Here is a 12,326-nt window from a genome sequence, read left to right as displayed (position 1 = left end):
ATGTGTAGCACATCTTCTTGATCCACTTATCTATTCAGGGGCATTAATGTTGTTTTCGTACCTTGGCTATTATAAATTATGCTGCTCATTTCCAAAGAGCACAAACACTATTTTGAAAGGAAACCTGCACTCCTATGTTAATAAACTTTATTTTTAAAGCAATGTAGGATATCAGAATAATTGAGCAAAAGGTGTAGACATTTCTGATTTTTCATGTACTCATGCCCCCTCATTATCCTCCATTATCAACCTCCCATATGAAAGAGGTTATGTTATGTTATAATTGATGAAACTACATTGACACATTTGGTGAGCCACACAATTACACAATTTATATTGTGCTACTAAAACATGGAGATGTACTTTATTCATGTCACAACTTTGGAAAAATTACAAAATTACCTACACCTTTAAAAATTTGCACATATTCTTTAATATAGTCTACCATCTACTTACTGATGAAGAAAGAAGGGAAAAAAAAGGGAAAAAAAACTTTTTTTAAAAAATGGCATCAATCTCAACATAAGTGGTTTGTGTTACTCTGTTTCAAAAGGTTAAGTAAATTATCTACATTTTTTATTGGTAAAAAAATTGAATTATATTAAAACCCAAGTGACTCTGTGTATATATACCACATCTTTTTGATCTAGTCATCTATTTTTGGGCATTTGTGTTGTTTCCAGTTTTTACCTATTGTGAATAGTGCTGCAATAAACATAGGTGTACAGGTGCTCTTTTGAATCACTGTTTTTGTGTCCTTTGGGCAGATCCCTCATAGTGGAATTGCCAGATCATATGGTACCTCCGTTATTAGTAGACTGAGGAACCTCCAGAAAGCTTTCCACAAATGGTTGGGCCAGTTTGCACTCCCACCAGCAATGTAGTTGAGTTCCTTTCACCGCATCCTCGCCAACATTTGTTGTTGCTTGTTTTTTTGATATGTGCCATTCTTAATGGTGTAAGGTGGCATCTCAGTGTGGTTTTGATTTGCATTTCCCTCATGATAAGGGATGTTGAACATTTTTTCATACACCTGTTGGCCATTTGCATTTGCTCTTAGGAGAAATGTCTTTTGCGTTCTTCTGCCCAATTCTTGACTGGATTGTTTATTTTGTTTTTGTTGAGCTGCATGAGTTCTTTGTATATCTTTGTGATCAGTCCCTTATCAGTTGAATTGAGTGCAAAGATTTATTTCCCAGTCAGTGGGGTATCTCTCTGTTTTGGCTAATGTCACTTTGGCTGTACAGAAGCTTTTCAGTTTGATGTAATCCCAGGGGTTTATATTTGCCTTCACTACCACAGCTTAGGGTGATGAGTCCTTAAAGATGTTTCTGAGATGTATGTCTTGTAGTGTTTTACCTATATTTTCTTCTATGTATTTTATGGTTTCAGATCCTATGTCTAGTTCTTTTATCCATTTTGAGTTGATTTTTGTGCACGGTGAGAGGTAGTGGTCTAGTTTCATTTTCTTACGTATGGAGGTCCAGTTTTCCCAGCAATCAAAAAAGACAAACTCATGCCATTCGCAGAAACATGGATGGAGCTAGAAGGAATTATCCTCAGTGAAATAAGCCAGAAGGAAAAAAGAAAAATATTGGATGGTTTCACTTATAACAGAAATATAGGGGAACCAAATAAAAAAAAAAAAACAGTACACAACACAACAAAGCAAAAACAGTCAATTATAAACCAGAGACATACTACAGGGAAGGAGGAGGGAGAGGGATCAGGGAGAGGGAGGGAGGAGCACAGAGGACTGTGGTGATGATGCACAGGTGCCTTGGGGAAGGAAATTCTATGGGGACTCAATCTGAGGGGGTGGAGAAAAGCAAATACTGTCTAAAAAATTTTTAAAAATGATAAATGTTAAAAAAATAAATAAAGAAGTTATTTTATTACCTTAAAAAAAAACAAAAGTGACTGTGAGTTCTATACAACTGAGCCAGTCTGCCCACTAATGGAGCAGGATGGTGTTACATGATTTCTTCCTCACAGTATAGAAAGCAGAAACTAACCTATTCATTTTTGTAATTTTTCACAGTGCTTTTATTATTCCAAGTCCCATTTAGTGTTCTTTTAAATGAATAGGTTAAAGGGGAAATTTCATTAATGGATGAACTTTAAAGCACAAACCCCCATGCTTGCTTATGAAGCACAACAAACCTGAGATTTCTCCTGTTGACAACTTTTATAATCTTATAAAATGTTATAAAACTTTTATAATCCATTGTCTATAATTTGGAGAATCACAGAAAAGGTGGCATTTCCAGTTTAATAACCAAGCCCCAAAATAACTGCTGATGAAATTAACAGTATTGTTTCTGCTTTATTTATTTATTTTTCCTCTAAGCGATCTCAGGATAACTGGAGAAAGTTTAAAGGAGGTTGATTGCAGAGTTTGGACATTTTTGTATGAAGTCAGTGTATTTGCATATTATATTGTCACCCTGCAGATGAGGGGGCTCAAATTCCCACCCAGAATTTGTTCAGATGAAAGATTATTGATGCTACAGGCATTCAAAGGATATGAAAAATGTGATTCCTTACGTATAATCTTGCATTTAGTTGAGCAATACAGACATTCACATTGGTCCTAAATGGCCCAAGCAATAGGAACAAACTGTGGCTTTAATATTTATTGATATTAAGGGATAGGACAGTGGAAGATATCTTCTTGCCCACCTGGTTGAGGTTGGTATGGTTTGAAATACAGGCTGGTGCCAAGAAGGGAGTCTGTGTTTGAGCTCTCTTTGCTTCCCTATACATGGGACAAGAAAGAAAGTGAGAAGGATAGGACTGGAGATAACAAACAGGGATTCAGGATTTTTATTGTATTCCTTTTTAGAGGCATTAGTCTGAATTGAAAAGGAAATTTCCAGTGAAAACAGCACCGAAGTATTGCGCTCAGGTTCATGAAAATCCTTATAGGAAGACAAAGAAAAATCAAGGAGAGATTGGAAAAAGCAATTTATATACATCTGCTATTTAAAAGTTCCATAATTAATTCTGATCAAGAATCTGTAGGATTTTTAAATTCCACTCTGAGGACAATATTGAAATAGTCAAGACTTAGAAGTTTTTTTGTTTTTTTTTTTCCATCTTCCAGAGTCTCCACTTTTTAAGCACAGTAGTGATTTCATTTTCAACACCTGAATAATCCCGGATCATCTCCCTTTTTTAAAGGTTGTTAATTAGGAACTTAAGTCCATCTGCAACTTTGTTATATAATATGACATTTTCATGGATTGGGGAATTGTGGTGTGACTATATTTGGGGTGTCATTGTTCTGTCTATCAAAGGTATGCATGGGATTATGGTTTATTTTGCCCATTTCTGCCCCAAGTAACACTCCTCTGTGGGCACTGTTTAAGTTAGAGCCCCCATTGGGGTGACTCAAAATTTCTCTGAGCTGCACTGTGAGAATAGTCCTAATTTGTTTCCTTCCTCTGTGATTTGATTCACAGCTGTCAGGTTTATACTATTTACTGAAGTATTTTCCTGTTCACTTATGTTCTCTCCACTATTAGTCATAGGTATTACCGCCAATAAATTTTCTATTTTAAATTTGACATGATGTTCACTTCATGGAAGGCCCTAATTGATAAAAGGAGTCTTAAAATGATATCAAACAACTATGAAAAAATTTATTGTTTCCACTCTGAAGGAATGGATCAAACCTTACGGACTTGCCCACTTAAATTCAGTCACTACATTCAAAAATTTGCCATCACATTGGAAACATTATTAGTCACTATCATTTACACTGAAATAATTGTAAAACATTATGAGTTAATATTATTCACACTGAAATATTTGTAAAAACCTTGGTCAAGTTAAGGATAAATTAGTAAGAAATAGGTGCTATTAAGAAACAAACAGTTGGGCCTCCCCGGTGGCGCAGCAGAGTGCTGAGTTGCGAAGCTGAGTGCTGAATTGCGCAGCCTCTGCAGCACCGATTCGATCCCTGGCCGCTGGGCGAGGGTCCGATGTGGCACGCAGACCTCTCCTGCCGCCCGCTGCTCCCCTCAGCAGTTTACTTCATCAGTCTGCCTGTTCTGCTCCCCGCTCTGGCTCTGGTGAATTCTCTCACCCTCTCGCGCTTCTGACTGTACCCAGTGCTGGTATAAATCAAATAAATAAATCTTTAAAAAAAAAAACAAAAAACAATCATTTATCTCAATGACAGGCAGTGGTATAAAAAAAAAAAAAAAAAAACTTTCTGTAGACTAAACCTTCCTTATCCCTAGAAGTAACATGTTGGTTATGTTATATGTCCTCATAGAAAATCAGATCTGACTAATTTGTATCATCCCTTCCACCGTAGATTAAGGAGATTCAAGAAATAATTCAAAGTAACATATTTTTCCCTAAACAATTGAGAATTCTTTAGAAAAAGGCAGATTTTTTTTTAGACTTATTTATTTATGCATGCAAGAACTTGGGTACAGGCCAGAGATGTGGGGGGTGAGAGGATTCACCAGATGCAGAGTGGGGAAAAGAACAGGAAGACTGAAATACACTGCTGAGGGGAGCAGTAGGCAAGTCAGGAGAGGTTTGCTACACCATGTGGGTAGCTCCCTGGCTGGAGATCAAACTCATACTGCAGTGGCTGTGGATAGCTTCATAGGTTGCATCTTTTTTTGTGTGTGTGGGTCACTTTATTCTTTTTTTTTATTTTATATAATTCTTACATCATTTTTTCATTTTTGCACAATGTATGCATTTTATTTTGGTTATATTTCCCATACAATTGCACCCCCACTTATTTTAACCCTAATCCTTCCTCTCCCCCCACCTCCCGTAGTTTGTCTCTGGTTTATAGTTGCTTGTTGATTTGAATTTTACTTTGTATCAATTAGTCTTTTTCCTGGTCCCTTATTTAGGTTTTCTAAATTCCTGCTATGAGTGAGACCATCTGGTATTTTTCTTTTTCTTTCTGCCTTATTTATAGGTTGTGTCTTAACCCCTTGTTCTACCAGGAAGACCCGGATTTTAAAAAAGGAATATATATTTACCTTTATACACTTCAAATTGGCTACTGGCACGCATGCCCATCAAAAGGCACTCTTTATAATATTATAGAGTATTATAATAGCATCTAATTGTGATCTGTAGTAATTTTGGTGAGCAGAGCCATGTCTCTACTTTGTCTCACTCGCTAGTCATTTCCAGTAAAGTGACACCTTGGCTGAAACCCTACTAAAATAATATGTGCATACATATTATGCATACATATTATGCAACCTGGGAGGTCAGTGGTTGAGAATTATGAGCATAGTGACTGCACTTAAAGACCATCTATACCCGATTACTTGGGCCTTTTCAAGTGTGTAGAAGTCTGAATGTCATTAATGGGGAAGGTCATGTATATTACAGGCGTATTTAAAAACAGCAGCTATTTGAAGATGATAAACTCCAGAACTGATCAGTTCAATTGCTAGAATCATTTAATTTTGGACCCTACAAGGACTTTTGGTGCAACTTCATCTACACTAAGTAGTGCTGGAAAGCTATTTGCTTGTCATAGGCATTTTACACCTGAACTTAAGTCAGCTTGTGACCTAGTCATGACTATACCAATTATACTTTGATATAGGTAAAGAATGCATTGTTGACAGTAAAATTGAAATTGTTCTCTGGCTAAAATTAATCACTGCAAAATGTCTCTATGCAAAAGTAGATGTTTTGTGCTAATTGTTGAGAAACTGGATAGATCTAGCTTCATTAATATACTTTAAAATTCCTACTATTAACAATGAAACATTTATGTTTATTACTTCACAGTCTATCAAGCAAATTTTAATCAATTAACAATATACACAGTAACCTTCTAGAAATAACTTATTTGCATTATACACTGAAAACTATGCCTGGGGGCCTCCCTGGTGGCACAAGTGTTAAAGTCTCAGTTTATTAATTTTATTTTTTTTTATTTATTTTTTTTTTTTTATAGAGGCATGTTTTTTATTTATTTGTTTGTTTGTTTGTTTATACATGCACTGGGCACAGTCAGAAGCGCAGGAGGGCGAGAGAATTCACCAGAGCCAGAGCGGGGAGCAGAGCAGGCAGAAGGACCGAAGTACACTGCTGAGGGGAGCAGCGGGCGGCAGGAGAGGTCTGCACGCCATGTGGGACCCTCCTCCAGTGGCCGGGGAGCAGCCAGGGATCGAACCAGCGCCGCAGAGGCCGCGGGCAGCTTCGCAACCCAGCGCTCAACCACTGCGCCACCGGGGAGGCCCTCAGTTTATTAATTTTATTAACTACTCAGCTTGTTAACTGTGCTTCAGTTTTTGTCTCCAGAAAACATCCAAATTGAATCATTGTGAGAGTCTAATGAGTTAGAATTATGACTCGCACACAGTATTGACTTAATAAATATTTGTTATACTATTGCTTTTACTACAATGGTTCTGCCCTTGCCACCCTGTTTTCTGAACTTGTATTTTATCTTTCAGAACTCAACTTCAATAACCCATCCTTTGTGAAGTCCTCATCATCTGCACTAGACAGAGCCAAACTTCAGTCTGTAAGTCCTAGACTCATCTCTATATTTCTTATGCATTTTATATATTGATTCTCAAAATTATTTTCATCTCCATTAGAATTTAATCATATCGAGTCCCTTCCAGGTTAAGAGTCAAAACAAAATCCAGCACATATCCTTGATAACTCCATTTAGATACCCTCAGACATTTCAGATTCAACAGTCTCACAATCTATATGTACTTTCCTGTCTCATCATCTCAAACATCTTTTCTTACAATGTTCTTTTTGTTTCATTTTACCAAAAAAAAAATATAGAAATGTGCTCACATGAGAAATTTGAGCTTCACAATTTAGTAAATTCTATTATGATAGTGTAGTTTAAATTGTTTACTTTTAACATAAGTATTCATCCTACTTGTGTCTACACACAGGAACATTAAGAAACATCTAGTAATCTTGGGAAAAGATTTTGTGTACTACAAAGAATTTTGAAAATTCCAACCCTTCTAAAAATAGTTTTCATTTTATTCTTTGTTTTCTTTGTGTAATAGTTTTGTTATAGTTGTTTCAGCAAAACAGTCTTCCAGTGTCTTATCTGAGCATTGCCTAAGTCTAAACCAAACTTGACATAAAAAAATGGTATCAAATAATGTTCTTGATTAAGAGATTTTTACACTGACATGATATAAAATGACACAGTAAACTTCAAGTTTTAAAATAGACAAAGCATACTACAAACAGATCAGTGAAATTCTTTGATTATTTTCTTGGTGAGATAATTTATATTCTCCATCTAATTTACTAATCAGTGCCTTTCAAGAAATGAAGTGTCCAAGCTGTTATACTGAGAATGATTATGTAAAAAGGAAGAAGACAGCATTTGTGTGAATACTTTTGTTCTACTTTTATGTCAAAAAACATGGACAGTCCTAAAGCAAATATCATTCAGTTCATATAATACATGTGCTCAGATTGGTATTTAAAAATATTAGTAAAAATATGAAATTAATGGCAAAAAATAACTGACTAAACTATTAGTTATCATCATATTTGATTTGTTATATTTTTATGTCAATCAGAAATAGCCAAATCAAAATTTTAAGGTGATTCTCAAGTAGACTATAGCAAAAAAATAAGAAACCAGAAATAGATTGAAAAAGTGCAGTCTCTCCTAATATGTTTTCAGTTAAAAAAAATGTATAAATAGTCAAGTTTTGCAAACAGATTGCCTAGGTCATAGGAATGGATTAATAAGATCTGGTATAGATACAAGACAGAATTCAACTAAGCTATTTTAAAAAAGAGATGAAATCTTGCCATTTGTGACAACACGGATGGAGCTGGAAGGGGATTAGGCTAAGTGAAATAAATCAGAATGAGAAACAAGAAGATGTGGTACATATACACAATGGAATATTACTCAGCAATCAAAAAAGATAAACACATGCAATTTGCAGCAACACAGATGGAGCTGGAAGGGATCATGCTCAGTGAAATAAGCCAGAAAGAAAAAGAAAAATACCGAATGGTCTCACTCATAGCAGGAATTTAGAAAACTTAAATAAAGGACCAGGAAAAAGAATAACTATAAGAAAGAAAAAATCAAAATCAACAATCAACTATGAACCAGAGACACACTATGTGGGGATTGGGTCAAAATAAGGGGGTTGCAATTGTTTGGGGAATATAAAAAAAATTGAAAAAATAAGAATGAGAAACATAAACACCCTAAGATTTCACTCATGTAGATAATAGAGGAACAAAACCCTAGAAATGTGATTGTGGAACTGAGGCTTTTTAGAGGGGAAAGGAGAGTGGGGGTAAGAACAAAATGGGGAAGGGCCCCCTGACCTATGGTTAATAGGACTGTGGGTGGTTTGATAGTTCGTGTTATAGTGACATACATCAAAAAAGTCTAACCCCATTCCCCTAAATCATATATAGTGTTGTAAACCAATGTTACCTCAAAAAATATTTTTAAGAAATAAATAAAACTAATATAAATAAAATTCTAACTATGGGACCTCCCCGGTGGCACAGCGGTTGAGCGCTGGGTTGCAAAGCTGCCCACAGCCTCTGCAGCGCTGGTTGGATCCCCGGCTGCTCCCTGGCCACCAGAGGAGGGTCCGGCAGGGCGCACGGACCTCTTCTGCCGCCCTCTGCTCCCCTCAGCAGTGTACTTCGGTCCTTCTGCCTGTTCTGCTCCCCGCTCTGGCTCTGGTGAATTCTCTCACCCTCCCGTGCTTCTGACTGTACCCAGTGCTTGTAGGGGGGGGGGCGGGAGGGGAGGGATTGGGGTCAGAATGGGGGGGCTGCAATTGTATGGGGAATATAACAATAAAATTTATTATTTAAAAAAAATAAATAAAACAAAATAAAATAGCAATTACTTCTGGAAAGTAAAAAAAAAATTAAAATTAAATAAATAAATAAATAAATCTTTAAAAAAAATTCTAACTATGCATGGCAACATATGCTAATCAGACTCATTTTGCTGATCATTTCACAATAAATAAAAATATTACATCTTTATGTATTGTACTTAAAACTAATATAATGTTTTATGTAAATTATGCCTCAATTTACAAAAGAAACAATGCAATAAATCATTTTAAAAATCATAGAGTAATCAATATTAAAAGCAGATGACACAAATCAATACCAAATTTTAACTTTGGTCTCTGATCCAAGCTTCTTGGGTGTATGGCTTGGTAAATTTTATTTGATCTCATATTAATATATAATTGTACAAAAACCTAGCAGTGCAGTTTTGTAGATTTTATTAATGTATTTGAGATAGTCTAAACACTGAATAAGTGGCAAAATATGCTAATGGAACAAATTCTCCAAAGTAATATATGCTTAATGGCACTATAGGGAAGCTAGAAAAATCCACTGAGTAATCCCTGAGTCTTGACAATCTCCTAGATTTTTGGGGAGGTTTCCAGGCAGGGAAAGTAGCAAGTGCTAGAAGTTAAGACAGGCCTAAATTTTTTATGGATTATAAGGTCAATGGACTGAACTCAGAAGCAAGTGGAAGAAGTGTCAGGAGATGAGGGTTGACAGATACGCAGATACCATATCATATAAGGTCTTGTTAAGCTTAAGTAAAAAATGTGATTCTAAGTGTCATTAAAAGTCAGTGTAAGCATACAGCATACAGCATGAACAATTCAGATAATTGCTGTGGAAGAAAGCCGATTCTGGAAAGCTGAGTTGTGACCTTAGAACATGTATGAATTACATGTAAATTAAGTAACAGTACATTATCCTAAACAAACAATATCAGGTTCCAGAAATTTTTAGAAAAAACGTTAAAGACTATGTGCTATTATATATAAATTACATCTGTTGTTTCTATTATGCGTGTATTTTTTTGTAGCAGAATATTTATTTCAGAACAATCTCAAATATCAGATACGTACCTAATATATAAGACAAAGATATTTATTATGAGGATGCTCTACCAATGCTCTGCAGAAGTGATGATCTCCTCATAATAAATTTCTCTTTAACTTTATATTTCAAGAACTGTGATGACATTATGGATGATTATAATGGTTGTACCCAATAAATGCTTTGCATCCTCTTGTCGGATGATAATATTTTTTGAATAGTTGGAAATATGATGAACAAGGATAGTTTCCAAAATTGCCTGCTGAATTAAGTGGAATAAATCAAATTGAAAAACAGAAGCAGAGAAAAATTTTAAGGTCAGTTTATACATCATTTATATTGAAACATAAGGATTTCTTACCATAAATTTTCTATAATACCATGTTTAGGTATAAAAGTAAACATGTGATTTAAACATTAATACAATTTGTCCCTTGAGGTTTGACTTCAAGCATTTCATTTTAGTATGTTATTTCTCATACATATTGTAAAATGAAAAGATTTGTGAAACTCTTGATAATTTAAGAATATCACAGAAAAATTATGCTTGTCCCAGTGCACATTGTTTCTTGTTTGTCTCTGTTTTTCATCTCAGTCTTTATGTATATGAAAGTTACCTTTTTAAAACAACATAAATAATAAGCAGTAACTTATTCTTTAAAAGTGTCACATTTGACAGCCAGATAAACTTCTTTGTCATAATATAAGCCCCATCTGAGCAGGAATTTTGCTCCAGGTGTACAGTATCTGTGCCTAAAAGGGTACCTGGTATAAATAGTAAGTGCTCAACAAATAATGTGTAAATATTGATGTTTTAAAAGTAATAAAACTCCAAATATCTGAATGTCCAAACTAGAATTCTGAGAAAGGGGAGAATAACAAAGGGTGAAAAGAAAGGGAGAAAGTTCAATTTTGAAAGAACTCTGTTTCTAAAATTGCGTTAAGCTCAAAAAATTCCTCTTGATTAATTCATAGAGGAATTTCAAAGATCCCAGAATAAACATCTGGTTCCAAGACTGCTTTGGGTCATGAATATCATCCAAGAGATGAGAGGGAGAAAATAACTTTGAAAACATGTCTTTCAAGTCCCAGACGGATTCTTATAAAGATGAGCTGACAGTGACAGGCAGATTTCTCCCTTCCTTGTGAAATTCCCTAAGATTATTATTTAGTTAAAAATTTCAAATGCTTAGGTCACATTTATTCTGTTTGTCATTAACCACTTTTGAAGTATAAAAATTTTACCATTGGCTTTTCTTTCTTGTAAGTTACCAAGTATTATATGTAGGAGGAAATATTTCCTGAGTGATTTATTATCTATGCTTCAGGATTTAATGAAGAGTTTAGGATGATTGATTCACTACGGAAGTTTAGTTTGTACATGGTCATTTTTGTGTGTTAAGAGTTACTAAAATGAAAGCAAACTGTTGCACAAAAAATAGAACAACAGACTTACTAGTGATAAACCACCTGACTATAATAGTCCACTCAAGATGACTTTAAATATTGGTGATGTTGTTGCTGTAGGTGGTATATGTACATGTCATTGCTTCTGAAGTCTTTTTTTTTTTTTTAAGACTTATTTATTTATGCATACAAGAGCTGGGGTACAGGGCAGAAACATGGGGGTAGAAGGATTCACTAGAGACAGAGTGGGGAACAGAACGGGCAGACTGACTGAAACACACTGCTGAGGGGAGCAACGGGAGAGACAGGAGAGGTCTGCTCCCTGGCCGACTGGGAATCAAACTTGTGCCGCAGAGGCTGTGGTTTGCTTCATAGAGTGGTGCTTAACACCTTGCACCACCAGGGAGGCCCTGCTTCTGAAGTCTTTACTTAATCTGACATGCTGAGAGGACATCCATCTTGTGTCTGGCATAACCAGTGCTTGTATTGTGTCTGATATGTAATAGGTCGTCAACTTGTTTTATTATTGAATCAGTGTTCGTTGTTAATGTTATCACTAAAACACTAAAAGGTGCTAGGATAGGTTTCAGTGGTAAGAGATGAGTTATGCAATTTTTTTAATCAAGGATCTCTCAGCATAATGAAGAACATGGATTGTGTGTGTGTGTGTGTGTGTGTGTGATTATTATCCAAGTTGGTAAAACAAAAAGTACTTAAATACTGTCCCGATGCAAGGGAAAAGGAAAGGGAAAAATCACTTAATTCAGATTTTTGTAGGTGGGTAAAGTCAAGGAAGATTCCCAAAGATGGCACTAGAGTTAACTGTTGAAATAAAACTAAGATCTAGCCAATTATAAAAGGAGAAAAAAACTATGCTAAGAAGAGACAATAAACACATATGTGAAATAGATTGTCCCAATTGATATATATACGTTGGAGCAAACTTAACAGAGGCAGTAAAAGATTAGCATATTGAAAACTATAGAAGGGGCCTCCCTGGTGGTGGGAGAGGTTATGTCTCAGCACTATGAAGCTAT

This window comes from Talpa occidentalis, unplaced genomic scaffold (genome assembly GCF_014898055.3).
Source record: "Talpa occidentalis isolate TD23 unplaced genomic scaffold, MPIMG_talOcc4v2.1 talOcc4.3, whole genome shotgun sequence".
Lineage (NCBI taxonomy): Eukaryota > Metazoa > Chordata > Mammalia > Eulipotyphla > Talpidae > Talpa > Talpa occidentalis.
The sequence above is the reverse complement of the archived record's forward strand: the minus strand, read 5'-3'. Positions refer to the sequence as shown.